This window comes from Phyllostomus hastatus, unplaced genomic scaffold (assembly GCF_019186645.2).
Source record: "Phyllostomus hastatus isolate PE091 unplaced genomic scaffold, TTU_PhHast_1.1 phas_contig_1162, whole genome shotgun sequence".
Classification (NCBI taxonomy): Eukaryota; Metazoa; Chordata; class Mammalia; order Chiroptera; family Phyllostomidae; genus Phyllostomus; species Phyllostomus hastatus.
This window is the reverse complement of record NW_025333537.1, coordinates 439,531-451,199: the sequence shown is the minus strand read 5'-3', so window position 1 is coordinate 451,199 and position 11,669 is coordinate 439,531. Positions and strand designations below refer to the sequence as shown.

The window sequence follows — 11,669 nt, the reverse complement described above, 5'->3', positions numbered from 1 at the left end:
GCTTCCGCTCCCCTGGTCCGCGGTCGCGCACCGCAAGCGCGCCTCTCCATCTCTGAGCTCTCGGCTGCTAGGTCCAGCCGCGTAAGCGTTGCCATGGCAGCGCCGCGGGCCGGGATGCTGGAGGCTGAGCGCGCCTCAAAGCTCATCCCTTTGTGCGGTGGGGGCAGCGGTGCCCCCCGGCTCCCGGCCGCACCCCTGCTCCCAGGTCCGGACCCCCGGGAGGAAGTAGGGGGTGGAATGTAGTGTGGCAGGGGTGCGGGGAGGGGCGAGGAGGGCCGAGGCGAGGGCCGGGGGTGGGGCACCTCCGCCTGCCAGACGCTCCCGCATTAAAATTTCTTGGGCGCTGCAGCAGCTGCAAAGACGATGCCGGCTGCGCTCGGGGGACCAGAGGGAGGGAGGCTGCGGACGAGTACGGGGAGGAGTTTGCGATGGGAGGCGCTTGCAGGGGCTCCCCAGTTCTGCGCTGTGAGCCCGGGCACAAAGAGACCTCTGCACTCGAGCCGCAGGACCGCCGACTCGAGGTGAGCCGCCGCCCCATCCTCACAGCGCCCTCTCCGCAAGCATCCCTGTCTCCGCTCCCGGAACAGCCTAATTCCCCAAGGGTAGGGTGCAGGGTCCCAGGGTCCCAGGCAGGGTTCAGGGGATGGCAAACGCTGCCTAAAGTGCCCCTGATTTGATGGATGAAGAGCCTCTTCCTCCAGCCTGCAGTTATCAAATGCAGCTAAGACGCCGGCTTGGGTGGGGCGCCGGGGAAGGGAGAGGGAAGGACGCGCTGGGAGTGCGGTGCGGACGGGGAACAAAGACCTTCCTCTCCCCACCGCTCCTAGACAGACACGAGGGGACCCTGGACCTTTCCCATCCACCAGGTTAGCTGTTAACTGGCCAAATCTTGGACAGAGCCCAGTGGGCTCAGAACTGGGGGTGAGGGTGGGTTGGTGGAGCAGAGTCCTGGAGCCCCCTTCCCTCACATTGAAACCCCACCCACCCACTATCTCCTACCAATGCTCCACTTCTGGGACTCAAAATTCCAGATGTCTGGCGTCCTGTGTGTGGCTCCAAAAGGGTGGAGGGGGCAGAAAACCATTGATAACTGTAATACCGATCCATCAGTTTACGCAGAGCTTACCCCATGCCAACAGCATGCTCAGTGCTTTGCATGCGAATCACAACAGTCCCATTCTAAGGGTGAGGAAATTTAGATCCAGAGAGGGTTACATGCGCGTCCAAGATCGCAGAGCTAGGGATTCTGAGTCCAGGTATGTCCGACTCTAAAGCCCAGGTTACACCCCCAAGTGGAGCTGAGGAGACCCCAGAAGCCGCCAGCTCCCTGCCCACCTCTCCTCCCCGCCAACACCTTCTCTGGAGAGGCTGAGAATTGGGCAGGGAGGGGGCCAGCTCTCTCCTCTCCCCAGCGGAGGGCCCTGGGCTAGAGAAATTGCTTCTTGGACGGTGCAGGCAGGGGGAGGCCCCGCGAGCCTGGATTCCCCACCCTCATCCCGGGCTCCAGACCAGGGGCTGCCGCGAGCCGGGGTGGCTGGCGCGCACACCCCACTGCAGTGCCGCGGCGGGCAAAAGGCCCCCACCTGCGGCTGGGGGAAGACGGGAGGGAGGCAGTAGTGCGGGGAGGGTGGGGAGAGAAAGGTGAGTTAACGTGCTGGAAGCGGCTTTGTTTTTCTCGGCGCCGGCCTCAGACGGAGCGCGGCCCAGGGTCGCAGTGCCTTACTTTCCAAAGCACATTCCCATTTGGGAGCGTCTCGGGGCTTCTCTATCGCTGGGCGTGGGGTGGGGTAGCGGGGTAGGGATGAGTAATTCCACTTGACAGACAGGGAAACCTGAGGACAGCGGTGCTCAGACTCCAGGGGCGGAGCTTCAAATACGCAGACGTGCGGGCCACGTGGCCAGGGCATGAGTCAGCAGGACTGGGTGGGGCTGGACGTCTGGGTGTGTCCTCCGACCCCTGCCTCCCTCTCCTCCTGCCCGTGGACGGACCGCGGGTTGAGAGAACAGTTCCCCGCCTTCGTCTGCCCTCACCCCTGGCCCAGAACCATGTAGCAGTCGGGGCACAATGGTTTCCTCGGAGACGCTTTGCCAGCACCTAGCTTTTGGGTGGCCTGGAAAACCCATACTGAGTTTAGTTAATTTCATGATGAAGGATTTTGCGGTGACATTCCCTGTGCCCCCAAAGCCCACCTCTTTTATTGCTAGTGACCCTCCATGGAGAAAGACTTTGAAATCGACCCTGCATCCTTCTCCCTGCCTTTCCCGCCCACCTCTCCACTTTTCAGCGGAGGCGAGGGCTCGGTCCTCAGGCCTTCAGGTAACTCCTTACCCGGAGCCTCGGGAGAACCACTCTCTCCGCCCGCTTCCAGAGGAGAATTTTATGATTTGGGGGGGATTTTTACGAATTTGATACACTTCATAAACACATGATAATCATAGAAGATTTGAGGAAAAAGAAGGGGAGAAAACGCCACAGTTCCATCGCCCAAGAGTAACTTCTGTATTTACCGTTTCCACGTATCTTCTTCTGGTACCTGTTTCTATACGGAAAGTACTCACTGAGACTGTGCGGGAGGTGTAGGGTTTTAACAAAGTTACATCAAAGGCGTCTCTCCGCGCTTTCATGCCCTCTGCAGAAATCGTTGTGAGGGGGCTGGTGTTTCACGAAGGAGATAAACACACACTCGCTCTGCTCAGCTTCCTATCGTTGGACCTGCGGGTTGTTTTCTTTGTGTCCACCCTCGTTTTTAAGTGTGTGTCTCTGGACCTGATCCATGCTTCGCCCAGGGCAGGACTATGCTCTGTGAATTTATCAGTCACCGAGGCCGCGTGGTGCGCTGGGAAGAGAAAGGGTCCTTCCCTCCACCTATTGTCTGTGTCAGCTTCAGTGAGGAGGTGATTTCCCTTCCCGGAGCCTCAGTCTCCTGATCTGTGACGTGGGAATCAGGGGCCCTGCTTTAAAAGGCTGCGGCTCTGAACCAGTGTTTGTAAAATGCCTGACGCCCAGTAGGTGCTTCATGAAGACACTGCCACTATAGTGCAACCACCGTGTACACACGGAGTTCACTTCCACGGCCCCTGAGTCCCGCACAGACGCTCGGTTTTCTGCTTTCGTGTGGACTGGGCTGTTGGTTCCTCAGGGTGAGCCTTGGGCTGAGCGGGTAGGGTGTTTCTGGAGCCCTGGGCCCATTGTGCAGGTTCAATGGGCTGGTGAGTAACTGCAGCAGAAGCCTTTGTTCCCAGGGGATCCTTCCTCTCCTCTGCTCCGCAGGGCTCATCTGTCAGCTGGAGCTCCGGAACAATAGCCCGAGACACTCAGGGGCAGAGGCAGGGGCCTGCTGAGGGTGACATCTGTTTCCCCATCCCTCCGTCCGCTGATTGGATCAGATGTGGCAGGTGTCCCCTTCTGCCTGGTGGTGCCAGGTGGGCCCCTCTGGAGGTTACTGAATGATGCATGGAAGGGAGGGAGGGGCTGAACTGCTGTGTGCTCAGGGGTGTGGAGTAGATCATTAACTGACCAGCTCCAGCTACTGTTTAGTAACCATGTACCAAGGTTCTCGCCGGACACTGCGTCATCCGCGGTAAGGCTGGGAGGTGAGCACTGCAGACGAGAAGCTGAGGCTCAGGAAGGTGAAGTGACTAGCCCCTGGTCACACAGCACGTTCATTGTAGAACCAGGATTTGAACTTGAATCTGGTCCGTGAATAACTCTGAAACGTGTTTGTAACTACGGCACTGTACTGCACTGCACGACAATACTGCCTCTCCTAAAAGTGGACGAATCGTCTCAAGATCGTCGAAGTAATTAGAGTAAACCCATCCGAGACGGTTTAGCAGTCGAGGTCCAGTGTCTTCACAGTAACACTAATGTTGACGACGAGTGTCTGCCATTTGCAAGTGCCCCCTTCAGGCCTTTTCGCACTTAATCCCCACCCCCACGCTTGAACAGACGTCTTCTGCCCCGCTGGGGTCCAGCGGGCCTGTTTAGAATCCATTTGCACCATTTTCTCTCGGGGGTGATCTCGGAGCCAGGCACTTTACTCCGAACCTCAGTTTCCTCATCTGTGAAATGGGGACAATAAAACCCAGCTCCTGTTTCGTCAGGTAGATAAAGGTGTGCCCTATTAGTATTTGTCCTCGGGAAATGTTCCTTGACCTTCCTCTCCCTCCTTCTTGCTTTTCTCCTCCCCTCCCCTCCCCCCAGCTCAGAGGCTCCCTCGTTTGAGGGAGATTTGAGTCCCGAAGTTCCTCCTTTGGGTACGCCGTTTGACTCCGTCTAGAAACGGTACGTTCTGCGCCCCTGCAGAAGCCTCTGTGCCCCTCAGCCTGTCTCCTGCGAGCACATGGTGTTATTCCCAGGAGCTTCCTGACTTCTCAGCGCTCACTCATCCAGAGCAATTTAGGCCAGCGCTTCCCATAAGCCTCTTATCTCTGCTATTTTATTCCAGAGTCAGGGAAAAACCTCAAAACCCAGCGGGATCCTAAAATGCAACCGAATGCATGTTTTCCTGGCAGCTGCTCATCGTTACCAGGAACAGCACACAGAGTTTGGGGAGGGGGGAAGTGAACAGCCTCTGGGCAGTGTTAGTGAGCAGCGTGCACGAGGTAGTAGAAGAGAATGCAAGTGGACAGAGAGTATTTATCGTCCCATTTAATCCCCATAATAGCCTTGGGGTTGGGCACTCACTGTCTCCATGTCGTGATAGGAGGCCAGACCCAGAGGGGTGATGTGCTTGTGCAGGGCGGGAGAGCAGGACAGGGACCCGCGCCCTAAAGCCCCAGTGGTTAGGGTGTTTTGATTGGCGCTGGCCCAACCTAGATACCCCCCAGTCTCCTGCTTTGCTTCTGCTCTGCATCCGAAGAGATCAGTTTTGGGCACAGGCTGTGATTTCAGACCAGGACCCTGTGTCTAGGCTCCAACGTGCCCATGGGTACATCTTTATCCCCCCGCCCCTCTCTCTTTCTCTCTTGATGACAGGTGGAAGCATCTCTCCGCCTGCCTGTGTCGCTCCAGACACGTTCACGAGGCCACGGTGGCCCTAACAGCATCGGAGGAGTGGCCAAGATGACCCGTCCTCTCCTCAGTGCGCCCGTGGGGCGGTAGAGACCAGCACTCACCGCACTCACACCGCATTCATGCCTGTCTACTGTGAAATCCGTGTATGCTGAGACCTGGACCTCAGAGGTAGGCAGGACCTCCAGGATTCTCTGGGCTCCAGTCCCTCAATCAAAGCTTCTCTGATGGGGCACCTGACCTTGGCTTGAAGTGGGTGGGGCATGGCTCTCGTGGGCTAGTGGACGCTGAGATGCTGGGCTCTGGGGCCCCCACCAGGTCCCTGTGTGGGCTTTCATCCTGCCTGCCTCGGTTCTTGTCCTCTGTCATCACATGGAAACAAGTTTTACAAAAATGACCTCACTGACGCATAGTTGACGTACAATGAAACGCACCCATTTAAAGGGTACATTTCAGTGTGCTTCAACAGACATACACCTAGCTAACCACCATGGCAATCAACATAGAAAACATCGTACCCCCCGACAAAGCCCACTGCCAGTCGTCTTCCAGCCCCAGGCCCGGGAAACCCCCGGCCTGCTCTCTACCCTGTGGGCACGATTGCTCATTCCACAGTGCCGTGAATATGGGGACTTTGTGTTTGGGTTTCTTCCTTCCTTCCTTCCTTCCCTCCCTCCCTCCCTCCCTCCCTCCCACCCTCCCTCCCTCCCTCCCTCCCTCCTTCCTTCCTTCCTTCCTTCCTCCATGTTTTTTAGGCTTGTACTTGTTTTTGCATGAATCAGAAGTTCTATCCCTTTGGTCTAACTTCATGGAGGCATAATTTAAATGATACAACTCACCCACTTCAAGAGCACACGGTTCAGTGATTCTCAATAAATTTACCAAGTTGTGCGCCAGCGCCAGCGATTGGTTTTCGAGTTTGCGTTGCCCCAGTAAGATTCCTCGCACCCATTTACCGTTAATCTCCACCCCACCCGCAATCCCAGGCAACCACCGGTCTCCTTGCCCTCTCTGTAGGTTTGCCTTCTCTGGGCATTTCATGCCAGTGGGACCGTCCAGCACGTGGTCGCTTGTGCCTGGCTTCTCTCACTCTGTACGTTTTTGAGGTTCATCCGTGCTGTCCTGTGTCCCAACAGCTTGTCCCTCTTCACTGCCCAACAGGTTCCATTCGATGCATATACTGTGGGTGGTCGGTCCAGTCACTAAGGAGGGGTTTGCATTAGATCTGTGCTTCCTCACTGGGTGTCGTCTCCCCCCCACCCCCCGCCCCTGCCGCCAGGGGGCACCCATGCCACGGGAAAACTATGGCTCGTATTCCTGGGACATCAGTATTCCCCCAAGATTTACTCCATGTTTAAGTCATTAACTGGTGAGAGTAGTTTTTGGCACACCTACTGTGTGCCAGGCACTGCTAAGCCTTGGAGAATGAACTTTGGGTCACACACCGGACACGTGGGGTTGGGGACCACAGATTCATCCGTGTTTGTCTGACCTCAGAGCCTTCTTTAATCCTCTCTCCTACACAGCTGCCAGCCTGACTTGGGAGCTAACGTTGTCCATGAGAACGCCATTGTCTTACTGACCTCCAGGATGGGCACACGAGGGCCAGGGGACAGGATCTCTCTGGTCACACACACTCCCCGGAGGACGTCTTTGCAGAGCGCAGCAGGTTCCTGGGGCAGAGTCGGGAGAAGGGGATTTCCGAGTGCTTCCGGATGGCCCAGGCCGCGCGGGGAGGCCGCCTTGCAGATAAGTATTCGAACTTACCGGCCCACAGCCTCCCAGCCTGCCCGCTCCTGGTCTGTGCAGGCACACGTCCCCAGGTGGGAGGGGACCTTGGTGATGTGGCTCATTCACTTTTCTTCCTCTGTGCCACAAAGAAAGAGCTTGTCCCCACGTGATGGGACCCCACGAAAGGTAATTTTTGCACCCCGCTTTGGGCGTCCAGGCTAGTATTTTGGAAAGCCCACCGGCAGGCACTGCCGAGGGGCCGAGTTGAACGGCTTCCTCTGAGAAGTGGCAGATGTGGTCTCAGAAGGAGGCTGGGTCTGTCCTCGGTACCGGCCCCTCGTCGTCCTGTTTATGCGACTTGGCCAGGGCTCCTTTGCCTGGTGGTCAAGTGGGGACGGCAGCCACTGCCCGGAGGACCCCTTCTTCTCAGCGCCACTCCTAGACCTGTGCCCCACGTCCCAGGTGCCGGCAGCGAGTTCTGAAATGTGTGGGGCCACTGACTCTTCTAGCCCAGGTCTGCCAGTTGATGAAGGTGGCTTATCTGCCACCCAAAGCAAAACCCGGGAGATGGTCCGAGCCAGAATCAGTGGGCATCTGACGGAGGGGCGGGCAGAAAAATAACTGTGGCTGAGCAGCACCAGGGCTCCTGCTGTGTCCCACCCACTGCCACTGCTGTGCACTGCGGGCGACTGTCGGGGCTGGAAGGGTCCCACGGCTCTGGGGTGGGGGGGCAGACTTTCCAGGACTACACAGCATGGTGGAGCTGGGGTCCACACTCCCCACTCCTGACTCTGTTCCGTCTTTCCTGGGTCCCATTCTGCTGTTGTCGGGGACCAGGGAAGTGGGTGAAAACTGTTCCTGGGTGGGAGGCAGGGAGGAGGAGGAGGGTGATGTGCCTGGGCCCCGCCTCTCTGGCTCTCAAGCCTTCCTCTTGTTAACAGAGGATGCTGCCCAGGCCCGGGGCTGGGTCTGGGCCTGGGAGGGGGCTGCTTGCAGTTTTCTCCTGCAGTGTGGTTGGCTCTTTTGTCTTCCAGGATGGGCCTGTGGGGCTGTACGTGGGAGCCGGGAGCTGGCCCGGGCTACCGAAGTGTTGGCTGGGCGAGGCCAGGTGAGCCTGGGTAGGGGTGGGGGAGGGAGGGCCCACTGAACTTACTTCATGCGGGGAGATTGTCTCCCCACTCAGACCCCGCCCCAGGTCTGGGCCTGGCCAGACACCTCCGCTCTTGAAAAGCAGGCTTGTTCTGTGTGCTCTTGGTGGGGGCGGATGGATGGCAGGTGTCTCGGCATCTCCTTTCACTCAGCACACGCACGGACCAAGCCCTTCTCTCAGCCTGACGATCCAGAAGCGAACACCGTAGACGTGGTTCTGCCCTCGCAGATGATCGCATGAGAACGTGCCCTGTCACAGTCTCGGTGAGGCAGTGAGCTCCCCGTCCTGGGAGGTATGTGTGCGTGTGTCTGTGTGTGCTGTGTATTTTGGGAGGGTGATGCGGAGGTCTCCCTGGCGGGAATGTTGTAGAAGGAACCCAGGCCTTCCAAGGACACTGAAGTCCCCTTCTGCCCGCTGGCACCCTTGGCCCTGGGTCATGATGCCCCCAGGGCTGGCCCTGGGTGGCCCTGATTGCTTCCTCCTCTCCGAGCTGGTCCTACCAGGCGGGTGTCCATGGCTTTTACCACTTCCTGTTCTTCTAAAAGTTCGTAGTGTTCAGAGCCCTCGCCCACACCCTGTCTAGGTGTTGGGGGCACAGGAGGGAGCCTGGGGGTCTCTGAGGTTGTCCCCGCTCCGATGTGGCGTCAGGTTGGGCGGACCTGAGGTGCTGGGGACGAAGGCTGTGCCCGGACCCTGACTCACTGTGCCTCCCCCAGGTGACCCCGCCGCTCCGGGACTCCCGGCCTGGTCTCGTCGTTGGAGCCCGCGGGACTCCGTCCGCAGGGGCACGGGAGCAGCCTCCGGTGGTTTTCTGGAATCCTCGCTCTTTCTCCCAAGACCTTCTTCTGCCCGACTCCTGGGATGGAGCCTCTCCTGGTCGATGCTCAGGGACATGGGGACCTGGCCAGGGAGGCCAGCTCCAGGGGTGCGAGGGCGGCCGGCAGCCGACCGCCCCCTCTGCAGCCGCCTGGACCCGCCTCCGGGGCCTTCACTTTCTGACCTTGCGCAGACTTGGCTCCTCCTTGAATGTCTGCTGGTGGGAGGAGCCAGCCTGGGCAGAGACCCCACTGACCGCACCCTCCCCAAGGCCGGTCCCACGGACCCTACAGGATGTGTGGGTGTCGGGGGAGGGGTGGCAGGAGCGCGGGGTGGGAGTCGGGAGGAGCTGCCAGTGGGAGGGAGGGCAGACGCGGCTCCGCTCAGTCTGTTCTGCGCCATCTGCCTCGGGAGTGGTGCTCGCCGTGGGGGACGCTGTCGGGTGGGGATAGTTCGTGCTCGTCTTCTTTCTGATGGCCCCTGGGAGGAGGCGGCCAGGGTCTGGGAGGGGGCGGCTGTGGGGGGTTGGGGGTGGGGGGTGCTGCCCTGAAAGAGGAGGGTTTCCGCCGAGACAGGAGGAGACCCAGCCCAGGGGCTCCCCAGGAGACACACCCTGGGCCCTGCTCCCAGCACCCAAAGGGCGCAGGCGGGACCTCAGAGCCCTGCTCCTCGATTCCGTTGTTGTGGGGCGAGGGCAGGCAGGGCAGGCCCGGCGCTTCTCCCGCCACACAGGTTCAGTCACGCCCACCTCGCCATTCCCCTTCCAGAGCCGCTGGTCCCAGTGTGTGCACAAGACCCGCCCTGCTGCTTCCTCAGCAAGCCTAAAGCTAGGTGTCATTTTCCCAGGGTGGGGAGGGGGCCAGTGTCGGTCAGCTCGGGCTGCCGTTACTACAGAGTGCCGCAGATGGAACGGCTTCAACAGCAGAAATGTGTTTTCTCAGTTTTGGAGCTGTAAGTCCAAGGTCAAGGTGCCAGGGTTGGTTTCCCCGGAGGCCTCCCTCCTTGGCTTGCAGGTGACCACCTTCTCGGTGTCCCCGTACGGCCTTTTCTCGTGCACACACCCAGAGGTGGGGGTGGGGAAGGGTAGATCAGGTGTCTCTTTCTCTTTTTACAAGGACCCCAGTCCTACCAGATTAGGGCCCCACCCTAATCCAGCCTTAATGACCTCTTCCAAGGCCCCGTCTCTAAATAGAGTCACATTGGGGGTCCTGGCTGAAACCTGTGAATTTGGGGATACCAACCAGCCCATTACAGGCAGTTGTAACAGAGTGTGGGGGGCCTGGGCTAGGGGGGCCCTGGGTGCCTTGGGGATGCACAGACCTGGCTGGACGCAGGACAGTGAGGAGGAGCCCCTGGGAGAGGGGTGCCCTGGGAAGAGCCTGGGCTTTGGGCTGAGGGTGCGCACCCTGCCCGTCCCCTCACTTCTGCGAGTCTGACTTCCACTCTGTAGCGGGAGACCACTCTGTGCTCCCCTGCGGGGGGCGGGGTGGTCTGGGGGGATTCAGTGGCATCAAGTGCTGGAAACGGGGCCTGCATTTTAATAGGTGCTCACTAAACGCTCCCTGCCCTGGGAGTTTAGATCTAGGATTTGTCTTGTTTCCGGTGCTCTGGACTGGAGAGTCAGCAGCTTCCAATCCAGAGGCGTTTCTGACCAGCCCCTCCCCTGCCCTTTTTCTTAAGACCCCTCTCTGAGCAGCTTGGGGAAGTGGCTGCCTTTGGTGGCCTCCGCAGTAGTAGCTCCGAAGCTTCTTGGGGCATCTAAATTCCCCCCTCACAGCAGTATCAAGCGTCTGCGGGGAGCCCTTCCTGGGGCAGCCACTGGGGAGAGGTGCAGGTGAGGATCTAGCCGCAGTCCCAACGCTCAGACTTCACGGCCTCGCCGAGTGGGAGAAAACCAGCTCCCCAGGGAGAGCTGGAGGGCGGGGCAGAAACCAGTGTGCGGAGGCCCAGGTTCTGAGGGCTGGGGTGTGGGGGTGAGGGCCCGGAGTGGGCTGTAGCGGCCTGCACAGACTTCCCAGCAGGGCCCACCCCATCAGGGCGTTGAAAGTTGAGAAAGATGTGGCTTAGCTGAGAGCTTCCAGCGGGAGCTGGGGTGGGGGGCGCGGAATTAGAGCAGAGATTTCCAAAGTGAGTTCCAGGAGGTGCCATTGCTTTAAAAAAAAAAAAGTGAGCTCAAACTCAGTAGGTTTCTGTACTGTAAGACTTAGCAGAACCTTCCCAGTGCTGCCGGACACTGAATACTCAAGGACAGACGGAGGATGAGGTGTTTCCCCCAAACTGTACTGGGCAGAGTCTCTCTCTCTCAACAGAGTGTCAGCAAGACCTGGGAAAATGCTGAAGTTTTTGTGGGAAAGTTACAGCAATGGTGGGAGGTGCCGTAAGTGGGGTGCACGCAGGTGCTTCTCAGCATCAGCTGGAAAGGCCATAGACCAGGAGGGGCAAGGACGTCTGACCTTGACTCTGGGTATTGGTGAGCTCAGCGCCTCGTGGGGAGGAGGCAGAGACAGGTGGTGGCTGGAGCAGCCAGGGGCCCAGCTGGTGGTGCCCAGAGGAGAAGCCCACCGCACACAGTGGTTCTGGGGCATCGGCCATTTCGTGGGAAGATGTGTGTGTACGTGTGTGTGTGTGTGTGTGTGTGTGTGTGTGTGAGTGTGACAGGATCCAGCCCTCTGGGAAGGGCCTGACCAGAACCGAGCAGGGGGTTTCTAGCCAAGACAAGCGAGGTGTATTTTCAGGGGAACTGAAATGTTCGGGGGGAGGGCCTCTGAGGCCCACAGTCTCAAAACCGGGAAGCAGAATGCTTCTGGGCAGGGTCCATGTGGATGGTCTTGGTTCGGGTGGGGCTGTGGGGCCGGGAGGCAGACCCCCTGCCCTGGTCAGGCCAGGCTCCGCAGCTAGGGGCGGCGGGGGCCTCTGGAGCTGCAGTCGGAGGGGAGGGGCAGTGTTGCATGGTGTGAT

General features: G+C 59.2%; 1 long non-coding RNA gene across 1 annotated transcript; it reads left to right on the top strand.

Moving 5' to 3' along the window:
* The first annotated feature begins 399 nt into the window (after positions 1-399).
* LOC123822556 lies at positions 400-8,998 on the top strand. The gene is made up of 5 exons (XR_006786361.1): positions 400-521; positions 4,979-5,185; positions 6,541-7,853; positions 8,047-8,187; positions 8,612-8,998. It is a non-coding gene; the product is annotated as an uncharacterized LOC123822556 (long non-coding RNA).
* Positions 8,999-11,669: the final 2,671 nt, after the last annotated feature.